Consider the following 13,046-nt stretch of genomic DNA (forward strand, 5'->3'; position numbering starts at 1 on the left):
GGTAGTTGTCTCAACTCCTTGAGCTTCTTCAATTCGTTCAATTTTAGCTTCCTCCTTGTGTCTAAGGTCTCCTTGAGCACCTCCTTGAGTCGAAGGACCACCTACATCCTTACTCTTCAAAATAAACCTACAAAAATCTAGTGTAAAGACATCCTTCTTCTTGAGACCTGTAGGAATAGCATTAGAAAAATCCACTCCAACCCTTTGAAACTCAAAGGTCAAGAACCGAGGATATGGGAAAGCATGTTTGATGTCGTTACTGCGAACCACAGCCCACATGTGGTTGGTGATAATACTTCCCAATGGAATGGTTTGGATGTTTCCTAAGCCATGCTCCATTTTATTCAAGAAATAGATATCACTTGTGTGCGCTTTATTGGTTCCACTTGCCCTCGGAATAATGTTGGAGGCAAACAGGTAAATTAGAAGACGTTGCAATTCCAAAAATGATGAAGTCAATACTGAATATCGCCCGGTCTTCCGAGTAGCCTTGTACTCAACCCCCAAGCGTACAAGTGCCTCTAGCATGTTCCAAGAGTCCAAATCACTGGGTCTGAAAGCTTTCTTTAAATCTACCGTATACCCCGCATCTGAAACATGAAGATAGCACTCCAAATCAGCTCTATGGACTTGAACTTTTCTCCCTCGCACTGTACTGGTAATCACTTCAGTGTCGCAGTGAAAAACCTTCTTGTCCTCCACATTCACATAGAATTCTCGGACAAGTTCCTCATAATAGAAATTTGGGATGTTAAAGAAGTTTTCCCATCCCAATTTGGCAAAGAAAGCCTTGAGATGGTAGACCTACTCAACATCCGAAGTGACATCTTTCTCCACCAATACCTTAGCTCCCCTTCTAACAATATACCAAGCTTCATTTTCGGTAGAGGTAAAGCGTGACTTATCATATGGGACTTGCTCCTCTTGGTCCTCTTGTGCCTCTTGTTCCTTTTACTGAATTTTTTGTTGTTGAGTCTCTTCTTCGGACAAGTGTTTGTCTTCAAGTACAAGACGTCTACTTGCTTTTCTTTTCATGCGCAGTAGTCTAGACGTCGAAGCTTCTCCTCTCCTATTGGGAGGTGGAGATTTCACCGTACCTTTCTTAGTGCGAGCCATTGTACCTAATTAAAATTATTAAACGTTAACTTCATTTAATAGGTACATTGTTAAATAATGATAACAAACACTTGTTCACATTTATCTTTATCTTTAAAGAGACAACTTATCAACTTACTTACTTAATAAGTAGCAATCAGTACCATAAGTAAGAATCAAAATTGATTATCAACAACAACAAGTGCTCTTATCATTTTTTCAAATAAAACATTTTTTCCAAATAAATAGAGGAAGCAACTAAACAATCACACAACTCACTCCCAACTGAATGACTTAAATAAGCATAATGAAATGCTAAAAAGCACCTTAACCATGAGTTTAGACTTAAAAAGGTCATTAATTCACCTTTAACCAAATTTTCTAGAATAAACATGCCAAAAACCAAAGGATAAGCTAATTAAGCCTAAATTTAGCATGTAAATATCCTAGAACAATCCATTAATCTCCTACATTTTCCTTTAATCCAATTAGCTCAAGAATTTAGCTAATAATTATCAAATCAAATTAATCCTCAAAATTAGCTAAAAATTGCTAAATTCACCAAATAATTACAAATCCATGAGTTAAACATCACCAATAATTATCAATAAACTCAATAAACATAATAAAAAGCAGCAAACTTTACAAAATGAAAAAAATTCAAAATTTCCCAAAAATAGAAAAAAAGAAAATTGGCAAAATTCAAATGACAACATTTGGTGAAGATTTGTTACCTCAAACTTATTGGTAGATGATTAATGATGCAAATGGTGAAGAAACCCCCAAAAATTTCACTCCAATTAGGCCTCAAATGAAGAGTTCAAAAATTTGAAACCCTTGTTCTTTTCAAGCTCAAATCCGAATTAAAACTTGTTTTTGAAGGAATTTAAGCTATGAAATCAACTCACAAGGGAAAGGGGAGTGTTTTGGTGTATTTAGTTTGGAGATTGGATGGTGAAAAGATGGATTTTAGAAGTGGTGTGTGTTTAAGATGTGAGTGTGTATGTGAATTGAAAAAGAAAGAAGGAGAAAGTTAGGGAATCCGTGCGCGGATTCCCCTTATTTCGCAACACTGGCCAAAATCCGACCAGTTTCTGGTCGGATATCTGGCCGGATTCTGGCCAAGCAATTTTTTTTTTTTTTTAAAAAAACATAATGCATATCTGGCCAAATATGAGGCAGTAGCTTCAAAAAATTATTGTTTCCTTCCCCTGTTAATCCGGCCAAGTATCCAGCCAGTTTATGGTCGGATTTGAGGCCGAATTTGCTGTAGAAATTTTTTATTTCTGCAGTTTTTCCTTCCGTTTTCCATTCAACCAAGTTTTTAACTCACCCTATTTTCCACTTGTTTCATTTTCTTCAAGAAAACTTACGCTTTAAAGGTGAAACATGCTCTTTTTCAACCAATTGCCTTTCGAAACATGAAACCATGCATTAATATAACCTTAGTATAAAGCACTTTAAATGCATGAATTGGATGAAATGAACAAGAAAACTCCCTTTTTGCTTCCTTATAAGCTCTTTTGCACTTGAAACAATTTGCATAAACCATTGCCATTACCACCTATAAAACACACAAAAACACTAATTAAACAATTTAAACTTACTAAAAATAAGAAATCGTTGGGTTGCCTCCCAACTAGTGCTTCTTTATAGTTATTAGCTTGACTATATCACCTCCTTGTTCAAGGAGGCTTAGTTAAAGAATAATCCACCATTTTAGGACGTGGTGGATCATTAAAAGGTGACTTTATAGCAAAAGTCACATGTTCTAATGATGTGAGAAATGGAAGTGACTTATCTATTCCAAGTGTTTCATAGATATTACCTTGAATATGCACCACTTGAGAACTCACCAAAGGAACATCTACATAACTTTCTTGGGCTATAATACCTTTAAAACCTATACAATCAGCACATTCGTTAAGAGGGTGAAAAATGAGTCGTTAAGACTCACCTCTTGAGGTTCAATGGTAGCTCCAAAGGTACTATCTTGTGAAATGGACATTTCCTCATTGAAACACAAATTGGATTCATCATTTTGATCAAAATATAATCTATTGTCACATACAACATTCCCACCATTCATGCTAGAATCATTTAGCAAATTATTAGAAAAAATAACTTCACACAATGCATTCAATTGCTCATTTATTCTACCAAAGTAAGAAGCTAATTCATCTATTCTTTCATCAATTCTATCAAAACGGTCGGAAGTTGCATTTGCTAGCTTTTCTATGGCTAAATCAAATTGATTAGAAGAATTTTCTACAGCTAGCTCCCAAGATGCATTAGAATAATTAGCTAATGGTTCACTTTCTAATTCCCAAGGTAGAGGTGCATTAGCTAACTTCTCTATTGCTAACTCTCGAGATGGTTTTGATTCATATTGGACACTTTCAGGTTGGTAATCATAAAAATATGAATAATCACTATAAGTACATTGATTATCCTAACCATAAGTAGGAGAATTGCTCCAATTCGCACTATATCGATCACAACAGGGATTGTAATGCTCTAATTCATCATAATAATTCACATTTTGTGATTGCATACATATATTAGTAGCATGATAACTTCCACACAAGTCACAAATCACATGATAAGAATTAAAAGCATTGACATTTCTCCCTTGCTTAATTTCATGCATAATTGTGTCCATTTGAACTTGTAACATCATAACATCAAATTTAGTCTTTAGGCACCTTAAACCATCTTCAAAAGACATACATTTGGTAAATTCTTGGTTACCTCTATTGAAGGAGCTTTGCACTTGGTAACCATCCATTGCCAAACTTCCATTTTTCAAGCATTGTCCTCCAAATTGACCTACCCTCCTCATTACCTAAAATTGCTTTTAAACAATTTAAGAGCAAAATTAGTAAGAAAAATAGGTGATAAAATACATACACTCATAAAACACTAAAATAACAAAAAATATCATTCACACTATAACTAATAAAATGTCTAAATTAATAAAGTTATTCTTTACACTGATATTGCCAAATCTTCCCCGGCAGCGGCGCCAAAAACTTGACGGGCTTTTTATATACGTACAAGTTAAAAACAAAATCCGATTTACACCCGTTCACTGAAAGTATACAGGTCAACTAGTAGTTTAGGGTATATATCGGGTCGATCCCATAGGGAAGAGTGAACAATTACTGGTATTACTAAAGCTTCTCTATTATTTAGACTATCAATGAATTATAACAAATTTAACCTACTGAAATTATACAAAATAACAAATAAAAGATCCTTAGGTTGTGGTATCCCTAAGTACTCATGCAAGTGCTATATTTGGATCATTGAGTACTATATCTAGGCTAGTTATGGTGTAATTTCCTTATGCATTTGAATCCTACTTTTGTAGTGAATCAATTATACTTATAACTAATCCATACCTATTCTCATGGTTATGAAATTAGCTACAAGTTCATTTCTTCAGTGAAATTACATGAAATGAATCACTAAACACCACATAGGTGCACCTCTACTTTCGTGAGTGTACTCCCTATGTTTGTGCTTCTTGAATTAGTGTTAAATCTCAATTTTCATTGCAGAAACAACACCTTAGATAATCACAATCAATGGTACCAGATTAATCATGATTTAAAGAGTTAAAGTGCTAAATAACTTGCTCAAATCATAGCAATCAAATAACCAAATAATAAACACTAACAATTATAGAAAGTTCAACCAAACCCAAGGCATAAACTTTAGAGACACATATTGAACACAAAATCCAGAACTTGCATATCAACTAAACTTAGAATCCAATACAAAAGATAAAGAGTTGGAAAAGAGATAACCCTTGTCACATGAGCTTCAACTCCTCTTTCTTCATCTCCATTTTCATCCTAATCTAGCTAATATACAAGAAAGATGAACTAACTAGTTAAAACTATCATACACTAAGGAAATGGAAAAACTACATTTCTGCACTCTTCTAGCTTCTCCCGTATGATCTCCCTCTTCTCCCTTCAATCTTGCAAGCTTTTGCTATATAAAGGTGAAAGTTAGTCAAGAAGTGAGGTTTACACCTCCCTTTTACACTTGGGAATGTTTTTCACATGTCTAGCATCACATGTGATTTAATGGAGGTGAAATTGAGTTTTCTGCTTAAAGAGCAGACTTCTCTAACCATAATCCGGCCACCAATCCGGCCAAGTTTCGGCTGGATTGCTACAGTGACGTTTTGTGCAATTTCTGTTCAATTTCCAGCTCTACTCTGATTTTGTCTCAACTTCAACTGAACTTTTCTTGATGATAAAAGCTGATTTAGCTCTTGACGAAAACATAAAACTTGTATCCCTTTGAGTTAGCTTTCCAATGCATCAAGAATCACCTCATTTGGATTTGTATAGGCTGAGAAATGACCAAAATACCCTTGACTGCTCACTGCCCTGTTTCAGTTTCGACCAATAGAAATTAGCTACTATAATTCGGCTTTATGACCTAGAAAACCTTCAAACTTGAATCAGATGTCTTCACCAAAGTTGCAGATCTATCTCTTATCTTCAAATTAGTTTAAGAATCATCTCAATCCGATCATTGTAGCTCAAGTTATAGCTGAAATACAAAAATATGTCAAAACTGTCAAAATGCATAAAATCCAAGTAAAAAGTGATAAAAATCTCATTTAATCACTTAAAAGCATTTTTCACCAATTATAGCCAAAATGATTCATTTTCTTCCAATAATATAACTAAAGTGACTAAAAATAATATAAAATGTCATACAATTATTACGTAAATTAGTCACTTATCAGCTATGAAAATTTAAATGGCCATACCTCTTATGCCACAACCATGAATCTTCATTGACATTTACTTTCAAGGCTTGATTTCCACTATAATTGAATTTGATTGGAAAGCTTCGATTTGCTTGCATTTGGATTTTCATCACAAGCTGTCTACCATCCTTTTTGTCATAGATGTAGCACTCATAATTATTAAAGTTAAGTGCATATTTATGCTCAAGAAGCTATCCAAGACTCACTAAATTTTGGTCTAAATCAGGAACAAATAAAACATCACGAATGAACTTCATACCTTGCTTGGTTTGGACACCAATTGTTCCCAATCCTTGTGCTTGAGCTATGACTCCATTTTCCATCTTCACTTCAGTCTTTATAGATTCATCCAAATCAATAAAAATAGATCTATCTCTTGTCATATGATTGCTATAACCGCTATCAAGGTACCACATATTGTTCTTGACTTCAGTGGCTATGTGGCAAGCATAGAATAAGTTTCCTTCTCCTTGCTTGTCTTCTGAAAATTGTGCTTGGTGATTGGTCTTGAATCTGCAATCCTTCTCAATATGGCCAAATCTCTTGCAATAGTAGCACTTTGGCTTGTCTTTGTGCCAACAGTCTTTCTCAAGGTGATTGGTCTTGCCACAATAACAGCAAGGTTGTGAATTTTCACCATTAAGGCCTCTTTGAAGGTTGTTTCTTCCTCTTCCTCTTGAATTTTTGCCTCTGCCTCTTCCGCGGCCATATCTACTGCCTCTTTGTGAGTCTCCACCTCTTTGGTAGCTGCAAGATGGCTCTAGTTCATTGGTTTTGGGGGTGAAATTCAGCTTCGATTGGAAGGTGCTTTCAACAGATTTTTCAGCATGTCTAGCCAATCTTCTTTCATGAGCTTTCAAGGATCTCATCAACTCTTGAACACTCATTGAAGAAATATCTTTTGTCTCCTTAATTATGGATACCATTGGATCAAATTTTGGAGGCAAACTAACAAGAATTTTTTCAACAATTCTGCTATCACTAATTTCTTCACCAAAGGTTTTCATTTCATTTATAATTGTGGTGATTTTTGTGTAGTAATTTTGAATACTTTCATCATTACTCATCTTCAAATTTTCAAGTTCTCTTCTAAGAGTTTGAAGAGTAACATTCTTTACCTCAAGATTTCCTTGAAACTCCTTTTGTAGAATCTCCCAAGCTTCCTTGGCATGATCAGCTCCCATAATTCTTGAAAAAATATATGGACTCACACCTTGCTAGATGTGTGAAAGAGCCTTTGCATCCTTCTTCATATGTTCTTTATGTGCCTTTAATTCTTGATTGGTGAGACCTTTTCTCACTTTCTGGTTCTCTATAGCCATTCTCTACATATTCCCACAAATCTTGTGATCTAAAAATTGTTCTCATTTTTACGACCCAATTATCATAGTGCTCACCGGAGAATATGGGAATTGGAAGACCATCACTAGTATGATTGGCCATCTTGTAGTTGGAAATCTCTCAAATTTTTCTAGTTTTGGGGTATGAACTAAGGCAATGAAACCTTAGCTCTGATACCAATTTGTTGGATATTAGGCCAAGAATTGAGAAGAAAAATTGGAGACAGGAGTAGCTTCAATTGTTTCTTCCTTTTATTTCTTTCACTCTCACTTATAATGGTTTGGAGCTTACAAGGTCTATTTATACTTGTAAATGATCTTTCTAGATACATAGGGAAGTGTTCCAACCACCCCAAAAACTCTCTTAATTTCCATCATTCTAGAGAGCATTCCAATTATCTAGAGAGCATTCCAACTACCTCATTAATCAAGCTAATTGATTCAGCACATTATTCAACATTCCCTATCTTGAAATATTCTTTGTATGCTCATTCTGTTTCATTTTGTTATCTTCTAATCTAGCTCCACGGCCCAGATTTGTTCAGCATGTTACATAAAAAGTGTTTTCCTGTGTAGTTTACATTCTTACACTTGATTCATTTGTTCTTGTTTTAATTTTTTTTTTTGAAAAATATTTCAAAACGTTTTTCATATTTTGTAAAATAATTTTTTAGTCCGTTACTTTTAAAAGTATAATTTTATATCATTTACAAATTCACATTGGTCAAATTTGATCCCTACCTAAATTTCTGACTAGTTTTTGTTCGAAATCCACCATGTGTTTTGCATGCGATATTTTTTAGCAGTAAAATTACTAAATCAAATTTCACATAATCCAATCTATAGTCCCTCATATTTCATAAAATAAATTTTTTCATCCCTCACATTTCACAAAATGAATTTTTTTATTCCTCATTAATCATGTGTATGAATAGCTTTTGTTTTAAACTCATGTATATGTCTATTTGATTTCGTCTAAACAATATAAGTAACATGTAATGTATCTTTATTTGATTTCACCTGAAGGTGAAATCAAATAGAGATACATTACATGCTATTTTGTACTATTCAGATGAAAGCAAATAGATTAGCATATAATATATCTCTATTTGATTTCACTTTACATGGTATTCATGCTGTTCAAGTGAAATCAAATATACATATACATCGATTTTCAAAAACAAGGAAAAAACTATTCGTACACATGATCAATGAGGAATGAAAAAAGTCATTTTATGAAATATGAGAGACAAAAAAAAATTATTTTGTGAAATATGACGGACTATGAATCGAATTATGTGAAATGTGATTTAAAAATTTTGCTCCTAAAAAATGATCACGTACAAGGCACGTAGTGAATTCCGAGCAAACATTTGTCAGAAACTTATGTAGAGACCAAATTTGACCAATGTGAATTTGTAAGTGACGTAAAACTACACTTTTAAATGCAAGGAATAAAAAAATTATTTTACAAAATGTAAGAAACATTTTGAAAGATTTTTCCATTTTTTTAATATATTGTTGGTCTAGATATTATCAACATGTTGCGTTTGCTTGTGCGCTTGAAAACCTTTGAAGAGTGAGGCATACACCCCTTTTTGTCCCTCTACATTTTCCTTTTACTTTTCGTGGTACATCAGACGACTAAACAAGTCTATCATCTCAACCTTGACATAGACAAGGCTTAAGTAGACTAAGCTCCCCTAGAAAAATGGTTAGGTACACTTTGCTCACTTGATATGATTTTATCAATACTTCACCCCTAAAACTAATGATCAAGTATCCTAGTCCTTTATTGAGTAAGATCATCACTAATCATCCATTCCTTGTATATTCTCTTCCTTTCTTTGGTCTATTTTCTTCTCCATATGGACATGGCAGTATGGCACTACCTTTTTTTTTCCTTATGCTAGCATTATTTGTATAAATATTTTTTCTCCTATTTTTACTTAATTATATATTTTAGTTTGTCATTTTGATTTTGAAGAATTGATTAATCAATTGTAGTTGAATAGTTTAATTTATGTGATTAATTGCTTTCAATTCAAAGTTTTGCACTTTGACTATGTAAATATTATGTTCCAAACAAAAGAAAGATTGACAGAATATGAACTCAGACAAAGGTTTGATTTAATTTCTTTTCAAGTCTTTGAAGCATGAGTGAATGAAATTAGCATCAATAAAAAGAAATCGATCAACATATCCAATTAAGAGAATTTGTTCTTCTGATATGAGTATATATGTTGGGTAATACTTTGCGAATTCAAGTTATTATATAATTTTTCTTCTAACAGAGGAAGGGTAGGATTTAAAAAACCAAAAGGGAGAATGGAAATTAGAACCTAGAGCCTTTAAATCTTGTAACTCTAATGTTAACCATTAGATCAAGGCCTTCTTGACTATTATTATGTAATTATCATATCACACAATGAATCATGAAAACTACAAATCAAAGGTAGGAGTTTATAGTCATTTGAGGAAGGGCTAATCCTTTTGAATTATCCAGAAGTAGTGTTTTACAAAAGAGGGACATGAATAAAAACTAATAACACCGTGGGTATGGCATCCGATCGCAGCAACGCTGCTCCCTTAATCTTCTTATCTTATCTTATCAACCTATATAGTAAAAGCGCGAATGGGTTCGGTGGTTGCTGTGCTAACGTGGATGTATTTTATTGGCTGGAGTTTGGTCGTCAATCACGTGGGCCTCGCGTACCTTCGTTCGCTGGGAGGAGAAGTATAATTCTTTCTTGCTTTTGTCCGCTTTTGTCCGAGAAGTAGAATTGGTGCTTTTGTCCGAGAGAAGGAAATGAGCACCACCTGACCAGCTGACTAAGCTTATGGCGGTTGGTGATGGTTTGATTGATGACAAGTGTTGGGTGATGGGCTCAATGTGGGTTTGCATGCTTTTACGATTGTACCCTTTTTAAAAAAACAAATGCAGCGTTTTCTGTTTCTGAGCTTCTTGCTTCCCTTTGTCCTTTGTTGAGAAGAACTTTCGCCTCTGCTCAAGAGAGATAGCAAAAACGGCCTTTTTTACTCCTCTTTGATTGAGAGCACTGAAAACTCTTTCTCTCTCCGTTTGCCCGAGAGGAGAACGCTCTCTGCCTTCTCTTCCCGAGGACAGACCCAAGGCTCTTTCCTTTGATTGAAAGGACTGAAGCCTCTTTGTTCCTCCGATGTTTGCAGAGGTTTCTATGCTACTGGTGCCGTCTTTCCCCGAGGCATCATCATGGTCCGCGATAAGTGTGCCTCATGCTGATTGTTCTTTTCTTGCCCTTCATCTGTTTGCTTGTATGTGCTGCGTTATTAGCTCGTTTCTTTCCATTTCCTTATTTTCTTTGTCGGAGCTGCTGTCTTACTGGCTTCTTGTGTCAAACTTACTTCCCTTGTTATTGTTAGATTTTGCCTCCTGGTGAGTTTGTTGTCTTCATTGTCGTGTTTATTTGATTTTCTCCCCTAAATTTTATGCCCTGGTCTGCTGTTGGTGTTGCATTTTCTGCTTGCTTTGCTTTGCAGCTCATTTTGCTGCTCCTGATGCTTTGCTTAACTTTGATTTCCTGCCCACGTTTTTTTACATGCGCCTTTCGTTTCCCTCCTGTCAATGGTGCTCACGCCTCTTTTTTTTTTTGTAGCTTCTGTTCTGCCGTGCTTAGCTCGTTCAGGTTACCTTTCCCCACCTTCTGTTTTATGCTTTCTACCCATTTCTCATTAATTCTCTCATACCTTTTTCCCTTTTGAGCTCTGCTGCGTATTATAGCGCATTTACCCTTTGTCCTTGTATCTTCTTAATCTTTTTCCACCCCTCGTTGTTTTGTCTGCTGCAGGAACAGGTTTTGCCCTCTTTTCTGCTGTTCTACTGTTCGCTGAACAAGGCTTGTTGTGTCTATCTAAGGTTAAGGTGACATTCCTTGTTCTCTCTCCTACATATGTTCAGCTTTTTTTCCTTGCCTATTAGCTTGCTTCTGCCCACTAACTATTTGCTCCATGCCTTCTGCTACGTCAATTTTTAAGTATTACAGATATTTTGTCAACCATTTGCCTTCTTTATTCTTATCCGCTTGGTTTCATGTAACTGCCTAAGAACTTTGCTTTCCCTTTTGTTTGCTCTGATTCCCCCCACCCCCCGATAAGAGACGTTTGTCACGTGCCTTTGTTATATCATTTCTTTATGTTAGCCTTTCTTGCTCCAACTTTAGCCTCCTTTGTGCTTATTTCGTCGGCTATATGGTAGTACATTACACTAATACTTTAGCCTTTCTTTCAACTTCTAAGGTATGTAGTAATCAGATCGAAGCAATGCTCAGTTCAGTGGTGCTGTATAAGGACTTTGCTTTAGCTTTAATTTCCTCTGTCTTTTTTCTCCTTTGATAGTAGGTATTTAATGCATACCTTTGTTATGGTATTTTTTTATGTTAGCCTCTTTTCTCCTGAACTTTGGCCCCTGTTGTGCTTATTTTGTCGGCCCTATAATAGTGCATTAAAGGTGTGTGTTAGCCTTTCTTTCACCTACTAAAGTATGTAGTAATCAAATGGATTGAATGCTCAGCTAAGTGGTGCTGTATACAAACTTTTCTTTAGCTTTTCTTTCTTCTGTTTTCCCCCCCCCCTTGGATGACAGCCATTTAGCATGTGCCTTTGTTGTGCCATTCCTTTATGCTAGACTGTTTACTTGAGCTTAGTCCTCCTTTGTGCTTATTTTCGCAGTACTATAGTAGTGCATTAGGGGTGTGTGTTAGCTTTTCTTTCAACTACTAAGGTATGTAGTAATCAGATGGATAGAAATGCTATGCGGCGCAAAAAATATGCAGAAATGTCGCCTACAAAGAAAGCCAAACTCCTGTGCTCTCGGAGAGAAGCGAGAGCAGCAAAGAGAGCTGAAAAAACTTTACCTGTTCGTGTTCGCAAGGTTCCTTTAGGCTATGTGGAATCTGGTGTGTCGTTTCCAAATGCCCGTTGTATGCCGTGCCATGGTGTAGATCAAACGCCTGTTCACTCTCAATCGTTGGGAAACACAGATGTTGTGTTACCCGCTGATAATGCCCTTGCGGTTGGTGAAGGATTAGAATTCATGTCTGAACAACTACCTGGTCCCTTTGGTTGTTCTTCTTCTTCCTCCTTTAACAGAACAATTCCTATCCATAAGACGCCTCCTACTACAGGTATATCAACATTTCTCATCACCCGATCCCTAGGGCCATTTAGCTCCCCCTCTAAGGCGCCGTTTAACCTTATTCATCTCTATTGGCTGACATTACTTCCCTTGTACCTCTCAAAACACATCTGCCTCTGTTCATAACTGCAGAGCTTCCATTCCGTAATAGCCTTGCGCCAGTAAAATATCAGAGGTCGTCTAATGGTGCAGACCCAAAAAAAATCCCCATTCATTCTACTGATTACCAAGTCAGTGCTGGATCAAGTGAAGGAGGCCCTAGGAACATACTACCCATTTCCCCTGAAAATGAACACTTGATGAACAATGAACATTCTGAAATTATGCTGGACTTATTTTCCTTAAATTCAACTCTTATCAACTCTGAACAACCGGTTCAGAGACATCTTGCTTGTAAAAGTAATTCTTTCCCTGCTATGCTTTCGGATTCTGTTTTACCCCCTCCTTACACAGGTACTGCCTTACCTTGGGATATTCATTGTCTTTGAATCATTGCTGAGCTTCTTCGACCAGGCTATAAATAATAGATACTCATCTTTATAGCTTGTTTCTGAGAACCTTTGCCCTTTCTCCACCGTGTCCCTTTAAGGGACTTTGGACTATTCTTTATAGCTTACTCAGTCCTGCAATCCGCAGGCATTCC

This window comes from Coffea arabica, chromosome 6c (genome assembly GCF_036785885.1).
Source record: "Coffea arabica cultivar ET-39 chromosome 6c, Coffea Arabica ET-39 HiFi, whole genome shotgun sequence".
Taxonomy (NCBI): domain Eukaryota; kingdom Viridiplantae; phylum Streptophyta; class Magnoliopsida; order Gentianales; family Rubiaceae; genus Coffea; species Coffea arabica.